The sequence below is a fragment of the Camelus dromedarius genome, unplaced genomic scaffold, assembly GCF_036321535.1.
Source record: "Camelus dromedarius isolate mCamDro1 unplaced genomic scaffold, mCamDro1.pat HAP1_SCAFFOLD_169, whole genome shotgun sequence".
NCBI lineage: Eukaryota > Metazoa > Chordata > Mammalia > Artiodactyla > Camelidae > Camelus > Camelus dromedarius.
The window spans coordinates 717847-731565 of NW_026989778.1; positions in this window are offsets into that span (position 1 = coordinate 717847).

A 13719-nucleotide genomic window follows, 5' to 3' on the forward strand; every position below is an offset into this window, starting at 1 on the left:
TTCACCTAGCTTGTTGGGAACACAAAGTTTCTTTTCAGTTGCAAACTCCATTCCATACATATATATGGGGAGGTACTAGCTCCAACTCGGTTTGACAGTGAAAAATGCAGGAACTTCAAACCGGCATTAGGAATCAGACTGAGAATGCAGAGAAAATGTGTCTCCTGCAACCCGTTCCCTTGGTGCTAGATGAACGAACGTCTCTCCACTTGCTCAGTTCTGAGAGATAAGTGAGTGTGATAGCCTTCCATTACAAAGCTTGTTGGGAACACAAAGTTTCTTTTCAGTTGCAAACTCCATTCCATACATATATATGGGGAGGTACTAGCTCCAACTCGGTTTGACAGTGAAAACTGCAGGAACTTCAAACCGGCACTAGGAAACAGACTGAGAAAGCAGAGAAAAAGTGTCTCCTGCAACCCGTTCCCTTGGTGCTAGATGAACGAACGTCTCTCCACTTGCCTAGTGCTGAGAGATAAGTGTGTTTGAAAGCCGTCTTTCACCTAGCTTGTTGGGAACACAGTTTCTTTTCAGTTGCAAACTCCATTCCATACATATATATTTGGAGGTACAAGCTCCAACTCGGTTTTACAGTGAAAATTGCAGAAACGTCAAACCGGCTCTAGGAAACAGACTGAGAAAGCAGAGAAAAAGTGTCTCCTGCAACCCGTTCCCTTGGTGCTAGATGAACGAACGTCTCTCCACTTGCTCAGTTCTGAGAGATAATTGTGTGTGAAAGCCGCTCTTCATCTAGCTTGTTTGGAACACAAAGTTTCTTTTCAGTTGCAAACTCCATTCCATACATATATATGGGGAGGTACTAGCTCCAACCCGTTTTGACAGTGAAAACTGCAGGAAATTCAAACCGGCACTAGGAAACAGACTGAGAAAGCAGAGAAAAAGTTTCTCATGCAACACGTTCCCTTGGTGCTAGATGAACGAACGTCTCTCCACTTGCTCAGTTCTGAGAGGTAAGTGTGTGTGAAAGCCGTCCTTCACCTAGCTTGTTGGGAACACAAAGTTTCTTTTCAGTTGCAAACTCCATTCCTTACATATATAAGGGGAGGTACAAGCTCCAACTCGGTTTTACAGTGAAAACTGCAGGAACTTCAAACCGGCCATAGGAAACAGACTGAGAAAGCAGAGAAAAAGTGTCTCCTGCAACCCGTTCCCTTGGTGCTAGATGAACGAACGTCTCTCCACTTGCTCAGTTCTGAGAGATAAGTGTGTGTGAACGTCGTCCTTCACCTAGCTTGTTGGGAACACAAAGTTTCTTTTCAGTTGCAAACTCCACTCCATCCGTATATATGGGGATTTACTAGCTCCAACTCGGTTTGACAGTGAAAACTGCAGGAACTTCAAAACGGCACTTGGAAACAGACTGAGAAAGCAGAGACAAAGTGTCTCCTGCAACCCGTTCCCTTGGTGCTAAATGAACGAATGTCTCTCCACTTGCTCAGTTCTGAGAGATAAGTGTTTGAAAGCCGTCCTTCACCTAGCTTGTTGGGAACACAAAATTTCTTTTTAGTTGCAAACTCCATTCCATATATATATAAGGGGAGGTACTAGCTCCAACTAGGTTTGACAGTGAAAACTGCAGGAACTTCAAACCGGCACTAGGAAACAGACTGAGAAAGCAGGGAAAAAGTGTCTCCTGCAACCCGTTCCCTTGGTGCTAGATGAACAAACGTCTCTCCACTTGCTCAGTTCTGAGAGATATGTGTGTGTGAAAGCCGTCCTTCACCTAGCTTGTTGGGAACACAAAGTTTCTTCTCAGTTGCAAACTCCATTCCATACATATATATGGGGAGGTACTAGCTCCAACTCGGTTTGACAGTGAAAAATGCAGGAACTTCAAACCGGCATTAGGAATGAGACTGAGAATGCAGAGAAAATGTGTCTCCTGCAACCCGTTCCCTTGGTGCTAGATGAACGAACGTCTCTCCACTTGCTCAGTTCTGAGAGATAAGTGAGTGTGATAGCCTTCCATTACAAAGCTTGTTGGGAACACAAAGTTTCTTTTCAGTTGCAAACTCCATTCCATACATATATATGGGGAGGTACTAGCTCCAACTCGGTTTGACAGTGAAAACTGCAGGAACTTCAAACCGGCACTAGGAAAGAGACTGAGAAAGCAGAGAAAAAGTGTCTCCTGCAACCCGTTCCCTTGGTGCTAGATGAACGAACGTCTCTCCACTTGCTCAGTTCTGAGAGATAAGTGAGAGTGATAGGCTTCCATCACCAAGCTTGTTGGGAACACAATGTTTCTTTTCAGTTGCAAAATCCATTCCATACATATATATGGGGAGGTACTAGGTCCAACTCGGTTTGAGAGTGAAAACTGCAGGAACTTCAAACCGGCACTAGGAATCAGACTGAGAAAGCAGAGAAAAAGTGTTTACTGCAACCCGTTCCCTTGGTGCTAGATGAACGAACGTCTCTCCACTTGCCCAGTGCTGAGAGATAAGTGTGTGTGAAAGCCGTCTTTCACCTAGCTTGTTGGGAACACAAAGTTTCTTTTCAGTTGCAAACTCTATTCCATACATATATATTTGGAGGTACAAGCTCCAACTCGGTTTTACAGTGAAAATTGCAGAAACGTCAAACCGGCTCTAGGAAACAGACTGAGAAAGCAGAGAAAAAGTGTCTCCTGCAACCCGTTCCCTTGGTGCTAGATGAACGAACGTCTCTCCACTTGCTCAGTTCTGAGAGATAATTGTGTGTGAAAGCCGTCCTTCACCTAGCTTGTTGGGAACACAAAGTTTCTTTTCAGTTGCAAACTCCACTCCACCCATATATATGGGGATTTACAAGCTCCAACTCGGTTTGACAGTGAAAACTGCAGGAACTTCAAAACGGCACTAGGAAACAGACTGAGAAAGCAGAGAAAAAGTGTCTCCTGCAACCCGTTCCCTTGATGCTAGATGAAGGAACGTCTCTCCACTTGCTCAGTTCTGAGAGGTAAGTGTGTGAGAAAGCCGCTCTTCACCTAGCTTGTTGGGAACACATAGATTCTTTTCAGTTGCAAACTCCATTCCATACATATATATGGGGAGGTACTAGCTCCAACTCGGTTTGACAGTGAAAAATGCAGGAACTTCAATCCGGCATTAGGAATCAGACTGAGAAAGCAGAGAAAATGTGTCTCCTGCAACCCGTTCCCTTGGTGCTAGATGAACGAACGTCTCTCCACTTGCTCAGTTCTGAGAGATAAGTGAGTGTGATAGCCTTCCATCACAAAGCTTGTTGGGAACACAAAGTTTCTTTTCAGTTGCAAACTCCATTCCATACATATATATGGGGAGGTACTAGCTCCAAATCGGTTTGACAGTGAAAACTGCAGGAACTTCAAACAGGCACTAGGAAACACACTGAGAAAGCAGAGAAAAAGTGTCTCCTGCAACCCGTTCCCTTGGTGCTAGATGAACGAACGACTCTCCACTTGCTCAGTTCTGAGAGATAAGTGTGTGTGAAAGCCGTCCTTCACCTAGCTTGTTGGGAACACAAAGTTTCTTTTCAGTTGCAAACTACACTCAATCCATATATATGGGGAGGTACTAGCTCCAACTCGGTTTGACATTGAAAACTGCAGGAACTTCAAACCGGCACTAGGAAACAGACTGAGAAAGCAGAGAAAAAGTGTCTCCTGCAACCCGTTCCCTTGGTGCTAGATGAACGAACGTCTCTCCACTTGCTCAGTTCTGAGAGATAAGTGAGTGTAATAGGCTTCCATCACCAAGCTTGTTGGGAACACAATGTTTCTTTTCAGTTGCAAACTCCATTCCATACATATATATGTTGAGGTACTAGGTCCAACTCGGTTTGACAGTGAAAACTGCAGGAACTTCAAACCGGCACTAGGAATCATACTGAGATAGCAGAGAAAAAGTGTTTATTGCAACCCGTTCCCTTGGTGCTAGATGAACGAACGTCTCTCCACTTGCCCAGTGCTGAGAGATAAGTGTGTGTGAAAGCCGTCCTTCACCTAGTTTGTTGGGAACACAAAGTTTCTTTTCAGTTGCAAACTCCATTCCATACATATATATTTGGAGGTACAAGCTCCAACTCGGTTTTACAGTGAAAATTGCAGAAACGTCAAACCGGCTCTAGGAAACAGACTGAGAAAGCAGAGAAAAAGTGTCTCCTGCAACCCGTTCCCTTGGTGCTAGATGAACGAACGTCTCTCCACTTGCTCAGTTCTGAGAGATAAGTGTGTGTGAAAGCCGTCCTTCACCTAGCTTGTTGGGAACACAAAGTTTCTTTTCAGTTGCAAACTCCATTCCATACATATATAAGGGGAGGTACAAGCTCCAACTCGGTTTTACTGTGAAAACTGCAGGAACTTCAAACCGGCACTAGTAAACAGACTGAGAAAGCAGAGAAAAAGTGTCTCCTGCAACCCGTTCCCTTGGTGCTAGATGAACGAACGTCTCTCCACTTGCTCAGTTCTGAGAGATTATTGTGTGTGAAAGCCGTCCTTCACCTATCTTGTTGGGAACACAAAGTTTCTTTTCAGTTGCAAACTCCATTCCATACATATATATGGGGAGGTACAAGCTCCAACTCGATTTTACAGTGAAAACTGCAGGAACTTCAAACCGGCACTAGGAAACAGACTGAGAAAGCAGAGAAAAAGTGTCTCCTGCAACCCTTTCCCTTGGTGCTAGATGAACGAACGTCTCTCCACTTGCTCAGTTCTGAGAGATAAGTGTGTGTGAAAGCCGTCCTTCAACTAGCTTGTTGGGAACACAAAGTTTCTTTTCAGTTGCCAACCCCATTCCATACATATATATGGGGAGGTACAAGCTCCAACCCGGTTTTACAGTGAAAACTGCAGGAACTTCAAACCGGCACTAGGAAACAGACTGAGAAAGCAGAGAAAAAGTGTCTCCTGCAACCCGTTCCCTTGGTGCTAGATGAACGAACGTCTCTCCACTTGCTCAGTTCCGAGAGATAAGTGTGTGTGAAAGCCGTCCTTCACCTAGCTTGTTGGGAACACAAAGTTTCTTTTCAGTTGCCAACTCCATTCCATAAATATATATGGGGAGGTACTAGCTCCAACTCGGTTTTACAGTGAAAACTGCAGGAACTTCAAACCGGCCCTAGGAAACAGACTGAGAAAGCAGAGAAACAGTGTCTCCTGCAACCCGTTCCCTTGGTGCTAAATGAACGAACGTCTCTCCACTTGCTAAGTTCTGAGAGATAAGTGAGAATGATAGGCTTCCTTCACCAAGCTTGTTGGGAACACAAAGTTTCTTTTCAGTTGCAAACTCCATTCCATACATATATAAGGGGAGGTACAAGCTCCAACTCGGTTTTACAGTGAAAACTGCAGGAACTTCAAACCGGCACTAGGAAACAGACTGAGAAAGCAGAGAAAAAGTGTCTCCTGCAACCCGTTCCCTTGGTGCTAGATGAACGAACGTCTCTCCACTTGCTCAGTTCTGAGAGATAAGTGTGTGTGAAAGTCGTCCTTCACCTATCTTGTTGGGAACACAAAGTTTCTTTTCAGTTGCAAACTCCACTCCATCCATATATATGGGGATTTACTAGCTCCAACTGGGTTTGACAGTGAAAATTGCAGGAACTTCAAAACGGCACTAGGAAACAGACTGAGAAAGCAGAGAAAAAGTGTCTCCTGCAACCCGTTCCCTTGGTGCTAAATGAACGAACGTCTCTCCACTTGCTCAGTTCTGAGAGATAAGTGTTTGAAAGCCGTCCTTCACCTAGCTTGTTGGGAACACAAAGTTTCTTTTTAGTTGCAAACTCCATTCCATATATATATAAGGGGAGGTACTAGCTCCAACTAGGTTTGACAGTGAAAACTGCAGGAACTTCAAACCAGCACTAGGAAACAGACTGAGAAAGCAGAGAAAAAGTGTCTCCTGCAACCCGTTCCCTTGGTGCTAGATGAACAAACGTCTCTCCACTTGCTCAGTTCTGAGAGATAAGTGTGTGTGAAAGACGTCCTTCACCTAGCTTGTTGGGAACACAAAGTTTCTTCTCAGTTGCAAACTCCATTCCAAACATATATATGTGGAGGTACTAGCTCCAACTCGGTTTTGGAGTGAAAACTGCATGAACTTCAAACCGGCACTAGGAAACAGACTGAGAAAGCATAGAAAAGTGTCTCCTGCAACCCGTTCCCTTGATGCTAGATGAACGAACGTCTCTCCACTTGCTCAGTTCTGAGAGGTAAGTGTGTGTGAAAGCCGCTCTTCACCTAGCTTGTTGGGAACACAAAGTTTCTTTTCAGTTGCAAACTCCATTCCATACATATATATGGGGAGGTACTAGCTCCAACTCGGTTTGACAGTGAAAAATGCAGGAACTTCAAACCGGCATTAGGAATCAGACTGAGAATGCAGAGAAAATGTGTCTCCTGCAACCCGTTCCCTTGGTGCTAGATGAACGAACGTCTCTCCACTTGCTCAGTTCTGAGAGATAAGTGAGTGTGATAGCCTTCCATTACAAAGCTTGTTGGGAACACAAAGTTTCTTTTCAGTTGCAAACTCCATTCCATACATATATATTTGGAGGTAAAAGCTCCAACTCGGTTTTACAGTGAAAATTGCAGAAACGTCAAACCGGCTCTAGGAAACAGACTGAGAAAGCAGAGAAAAAGTGTCTCCTGCATCCCGTTCCCTTGGTGCTAGGTGAACGAACGTCTCTCCACTTGCTCAGTTCTGAGAGATAATTGTGTGTGAAAGCCGCTCTTCACCTAGCTTGTTGGGAACACAAAGTTTCTTTTCAGTTGCAAAATCCATTCCATACATATATATGGGGAGGTACTAGCTCCAACTCGTTTTGACAGTGAAAACTGCAGGAACTTCAAACCGGCACTAGGAAACAGACTGAGAAAGCAGAGAAAAAGTTTCTCATGCAACACGTTCCCTTGGTGCTAGATGAACGAACGTCTCTCCACTTGCTCAGTTCTGAGAGATAAATGTGTGTGAAAGCCGTCCTTCACCTAGCTTGTTGGGAACACAAAGTTTCTTTTCAGTTGCAAACTCCACTCCATCCATATATATGGGGATTTACTAGCTCCAACTCGGTTTGACAGTGAAAACTGCAGGAACTTCAAAACGGCACTTGGAAACAGACTGAGAAAGCAGAGAAAAAGTGTCTCCTGCAACCCGTTCCCTTGGTGCTAGATGAACGAACGTCTCTCCACTTGCTCAGTTCTGAGAGATAAGTGAGAGTGATAGGCTTCCATCACCAAGCTTGTTGGGAACACAATGTTTCTTTTCAGTTGCAAAATCCATTCCATACATATATATGGGGAGGTACTAGGTCCAACTCGGTTTGAGAGTGAAAACTGCAGGAACTTCAAACCGGCACTAGGAATCAGACTGAGAAAGCAGAGAAAAAGTGTTTACTGCAACCCGTTCCCTTGGTGCTAGATGAACGAACGTCTCTCCACTTGCCCAGTGCTGAGAGATAAGTGTGTGTGAAAGCCGTCTTTCACCTAGCTTGTTGGGAACACAAAGTTTCTTTTCAGTTGCAAACTCCATTCCATACATATATATTTGGAGGTACAAGCTCCAACTCGGTTTTACAGTGAAAATTGCAGAAACGTCAAACCGGCTCTAGGAAACAGACTGAGAAAGCAGAGAAAAAGTGTCTCCTGCAACCCGTTCCCTTGGTGCTAGGTGAACGAACGTCTCTCCACTTGCTCAGTTCTGAGAGATAATTGTGTGTGAAAGCCGCTCTTCACCTAGCTTGTTGGGAACACAAAGTTTCTTTTCAGTTGCAAAATCCATTCCATACATATATATGGGGAGGTACTAGCTCCAACTCGTTTTGACAGTGAAAACTGCAGGAAATTCAAACCGGCACTAGGAAACAGACTGAGAAAGCAGGGAAAAAGTTTCTCATGCAACACGTTCCCTTGGTGCTAGATGAACGAACGTCTCTCCACTTGCTCAGTTCTGAGAGATAAGTGTGTGTGAAAGCCGTCCTTCACCTAGCTTGTTGGGAACACAAAGTTTCTTTTCAGTTGCAAACTCCACTCCATCCATATATATGGGGATTTACTAGCTCCAACTCGGTTTGACAGTGAAAACTGCAGGAACTTCAAAACGGCACTTGGAAACAGACTGAGAAAGCAGAGAAAAAGTGTCTCCTGCAACCCGTTCCCTTGGTGCTGAATGAACGAACGTCTCTCCACTTGCTCAGTTCTGAGAGATAAGTGTTTGAAAGCCGTCCTTCACCTAGCTTGTTGGGAACACAAAATTTCTTTTTAGTTGCAAACTCCATTCCATATATATATAAGGGGAGGTACTAGCTCCAACTAGGTTTGACAGTGAAAACTGCAGGAACTTCAAACCGGCACTAGGAAACAGACTGAGAAAGCAGAGAAAAGTGTCCCCTGCAACCCGCTACCTTGGTGCTAGATGAACGAACGTCTCTCCACTTGCTCAGTTCTGAGAGATAAGTGTGTGTGAAAGCCGTCCTTCAACTAGCTTGTTGGGAACACAAAGTTTCTTTTCAATTGCAAACTCCATTTCATACATATATATGGGGAGGTGCTAGCTCCAAGTCAGTTTGACAGTGAAAACTGCAGGAACTTCAAACCGGCACTAGGAAACAGACTGAGAAAGCAGAGAAAAAGTGTCTCCTGCAACCCGTTCCCTTGATGCTAGATGAACGAACGTCTCTCCACTTGCTCAGTTCTGAGAGGTAAGTGTGTGAGAAAGCCGCTCTTCACCTAGCTTGTTGGGAACACAAAGATTCTTTTCAGTTGCAAACTCCATTCCATACATATATATGGGGAGGTACTAGCTCCAACTCGGTTTGACAATGAAAAATGCAGGAACTTCAAACCGGCATTAGGAATCAGACTGAGAAAGCAGAGAAAATGTGTCTCCTGCAACCCGTTCCCTTGGTGCTAGATGAACGAACGTCTCTCCACTTGCTCAGTTCTGAGAGATAAGTGAGTGTGATAGCCTTCCATCACAAAGCTTGTTGGGAACACAAAGTTTCTTTTCAGTTGCAAACTCCATTCCATACATATATATGGGGAGGTACTAGCTCCAAATCGGTTTGACAGTGAAAACTGCAGGAACTTCAAACAGGCACTAGGAAACACACTGAGAAAGCAGAGAAAAAGTGTCTCCTGCAACCCGTTCCCTTGGTGCTAGATGAACGAACGACTCTCCACTTGCTCAGTTCTGAGAGATAAGTGTGTGTGAAAGCCGTCCTTCACCTAGCTTGTTGGGAACACAAAGTTTCTTTTCAGTTGCAAACTACACTCAATCCATATATATGGGGAGGTACTAGCTCCAACTCGGTTTGACAGTGAAAACTGCAGGAACTTCAAACCGGCACTAGGAAACAGACTGAGAAAGCAGAGAAAAAGAGTCCCCTGCAACCCGTTCCCTTGGTGCTAGATGAACGAACGTCTCTCCACTTGCTCAGTTCTGAGAGATAAGTGAGTGTGATAGGCTTCCATCACCAAGCTTGTTGGGAACACAATGTTTCTTTTCAGTTGCAAACTCCATTCCATACATATATATGTTGAGGTACTAGGTCCAACTCGGTTTGACAGTGAAAACTGCAGGAACTTCAAACCGGCACTAGGAATCAGACTGAGAAAGCAGAGAAAAAGTGTTTACTGCAACCCGTTCCCTTGGTGCTAGATGAACGAACGTCTCTCCACTTGCCCAGTGCTGAGAGATAAGTGTGTGTGAAAGCCGTCCTTCACCTAGCTTGTTGGGAACAAAAAGTTTCTTTTCAGTTGCAAACTCCATTCCATACATATATATTTGGAGGTACAAGCTCCAACTCGGTTTTACAGTGAAAATTGCAGAAACGTCAAACCGGCTCTAGGAAACAGACTGAGAAAGCAGAGAAAAAGTGTCTCCTGCAACCCGTTCCCTTGGTGCTAGATGAACGAACGTCTCTCCACTTGCTCAGTTCTGAGAGATAATTGTGTGTGAAAGCCGCTCTTCACCTAGCTTGTTGGGAACACAAAGTTTCTTTTCAGTTGCAAACTCCATTGCATGCATATATATCGGTAGGTACTAGCTCCAACTCGTTTTGACAGTGAAAACTGCAGGAAATTCAAACCGGCACTAGGAAACAGACTGAGAAAGCAGAGAAAAAGTGTCTCATGCAACCCGTTCCCTTGGTGCTAGATGAACGAACGTCTCTCCACTTGCTCAGTTCTGAGACATAAGTGTGTGTGAAAGCCGTCCTTCACCTAGCTTGTTGGGAACACAAAGTTTCTTTTCAGTTGCAAACTCCATTCCATACATATATAAGGGGAGGTACAAGCTCCAACTCGGTTTTACTGTGAAAACTGCAGGAACTTCAAACCGGCACTAGGAAACAGACTGAGAAAGCAGAGAAAAAGTGTCTCCTGCAACCCGTTCCCTTGGTGCTAGATGAACGAACGTCTCTCCACTTGCTCAGTTCTGAGAGAGAAGTGTGTGTGAAAGTCGTCCTTCACCTAGCTTTTTGGGAACACAAAGTTTCTTTTCAGTTGCAAACTCCACTCCATCCATATATATGGGGATTTACTAGCTCCAACTCGGTTTGACAGTGAAAACTGCAGGAACTTCAAAACGGCACTAGGAAACAGACTGAGAAAGCAGAGAAAAAGTGTCTCCTGCAACCCGTTCCCTTGGTGCTAGATGAACGAACCTCTCTCCACTTGCTCAGTTCTGAGAGATAAGTGTTTGAAAGCCGTCCTTCACCTAGCTTGTTGGGAACACAAAGTTTCTTTTTAGTTGCAATCTCCATTCCATATATATATAAGGGGAGGTACAAGCTCCAACTAGGTTTGACAGTGAAAACTGCAGGAACTTCAAACCGGCACTAGGAAACAGACTGAGAAAGCTGAGAAAAAGTGTCTCCTCAACCCGTTCCCATGGTGCTAGATGAACGAACGTCTCCCCACTTGCTCAGTTCTGAGAGAAAAGTGTGTGTGAAAGCCGTCCTTCACCTAGCTTGTTGGGAACACAAAGCTTCTTCTCAGTGGCAAATTCCATTCCATACATATATAAGGGCAGGTACTAGCTCCAAGTCGGTTTTACAGTGAAAACTGCAGGAACTTCAAACCGGCACTAGGAAACAGACTGAGAAAGCAGAGAAAAAGTGTCTCCTGCAACCCGTTCCCTTGGTGCTAGATGAACGAACGTCTCTCCACTTGCTCAGTTCTGAGAGATAAGTGTGTGTGAAAGGTGTCCTTCAACTAGCTTGTTGGGAACACAAAGTTTCTTTTCAGTTGCAAACTCCATTCAATACATATATATGGGGAGGTACTAGCTCCAACTCGGTTTGACAGTGAAAACTGCAGGAACTTCAAACCGGCACTAGAAAACAGACTGAGAAAGCAGAGAAAAAGTGTCTCCTGCAACCCGTTCCCTTGGTGCTAGATGAACGAACGTCTCCCCACTTGCTCAGTTCTGAGAGATAAGTGTGTGTGAAAGCCGTCCTTCACCTAGCTTGTTGGGAACACAAAGTTTCTTCTCAGTTGCAAATTCCATTCCATACATATATAAGGGCAGGTACTAGCTCCAACTCGGTTTTACATTGAAAACTGCAGGAACTTCAAACCGGCACTAGGAAACAGACTGAGAAAGCAGAGAAAAAGTGTCTCCTGCAACCCGTTCCCTTGGTGCTAGATGAACGAAAGTCTCTCCACTTGCTCAGTTCTGAGAGATAAGTGTGTGTGAAAGGTGTCCTTCACCTAGCTTGTTGGGAACACAAAGTTTCTTTTCAGTTGCAAACTCCATTCAATACATATATATGGGGAGGTACTAGTTCCAACTCGGTTTGACAGTGAAAACTGCAGTAACTTCAAACCGGCACTAGGAAACAGACTGAGAAAGCAGAGAAAAAGTGTCTCCTGCAACCCGTTCCCTTGGTGCTAGATGAACAAACGTCTCTCCACTTGCTCAGTTCTGAGAGATAACTGTGTGTGAAAGCCGTCCTTCACCAACTTGTTGGGAACACAAAGTTTCTTCTCAGTTGCAAACTCCATTCCATACATATATATGGGGAGGTACTAGCTCCAAATCGGTTTTGGAGTGAAAACTGCAGGAACTTCAAACCGGCACTAGGAAACAGACTGAGAAAGCAGAGAAAAAGTGTCCCCTGCAACCCGCTCCCTTGGTGCTAGATGAACAAACGTCTCTCCACTTGCTCAGTTCTGAGAGATAAGTGTGTGTGAAAGCCGTCCTTCACCTAGCTTGTTGGGAACACAAAGTTTCTTTTCAGTTGCAAACTCCATTCCATACATATATATGGGGAGGTACTAGCTCCAAGTCAGTTTGACAGTGAAAATTGCAGGAACTTCAAACCGGCACTAGGAAACAGACTGAGAAAGCAGAGAAAATGTGTCTCCAGCAACCCGTTCCCTTGGTGCTAGATGAACGAACGTCTCTCCACTTGCTCAGTTCTGAGAGATATGTGTGTGTGAAAGCCGTCCTTCAAATAGCTTGTTGGGAACACAAAGTTTCTTTTCAGTTGCAAACTCCATTCCATACATATATATGGGGAGGTACTATCTCCAAATCTGTTTTACAGTGAAAACTGCAGGAACTTCAAACCGGCACTAGGAAACAGACTGAGAAACCAGAGAAAAAGTGTCTCCTGCAACCCGTTCCCTTGGTGCTAGATGAACGAACGTCTCCCCACTTGCTCAGTTCTGAGAGAAAAGTGTGTGTGAAAGCCGTCCTTCACCTAGCTTGTTGGGAACACAAAGTTTCTTCTCAGTTGCAAATTCCATTCCATACATATATAAGGGGAGGTACTAGCCCCAACTCGGTTTTACAGTGAAAACTGCAGGAACTTCAAACCGGCACTAGGAAACAGACTGAGAAAGCAGAGAAAAAGTGTCTCCTGCAACCCGTTCCCTTGGTGCTAGATGAACGAACGTCTCTCCACTTGCTCAGTTCTGAGAGATAAGTGTGTGTGAAAGCCTTCCTTCACCTATCTTGTTGGGAACACAAAGTTTCTTTTCAGTTGCAAACTCCATTCCATACATATATAAGGGGAGGTACAAGCTCCAACTCGATTTTACAGTGAAAAATGCAGGAACTTCAAACCGGCACTAGAAAACAGACTGAGAAAGCAGAGAAAAAGTGTCTCCTGCAACCCGTTCCCTTGGTGCTAGATGAACGAACGTCTCTCCACTTGCTCAGTTCTGAGAGATAAGTGTGTGTGAAAGCCGTCCTTCACCTAGCTTGTTGGGAACACAAAGTTTCTTTTCAGTTGCAAACTCCATTCCATACATATATATGGGGAGGTACTATCTCCAAATCGGTTTTACAGTGAAAACTGCAGGAACTTCAAACCGGCACTAGGAAACAGACTGAGAAACCAGAGAAAAAGTACTTCCTGCAACCCGTTCCCTTGGTGCTAGATGAACGAACGTCTCTCCACTTGCTCAGTTCTGAGAGATAAGTGTTTGAAAGCCGTTCTTCACCCAGCTTGTTTGGAACACAAAGTTCCTTTTCAGTTGCAAACTCCATTGCATATATATATAAGGGGATGTACTAGCTCCAACTCGGTTTGACAGTGAAAACTGCAGGAACTTCATACCGGCACTAGGAAACAGACTGAGAAAGCAGAGAAAAAGTGTCTCCTGCAACCCGTTCCCTTGGTGCTAGATGAACGAACGTCTCTCCACTTGCTCAGTTCTGAGAGATAAGTGTGTGTGAAAGCCGTCCTTCAACTAGCTTGTTGGGAACACAAATTTTCTTTTCGGTT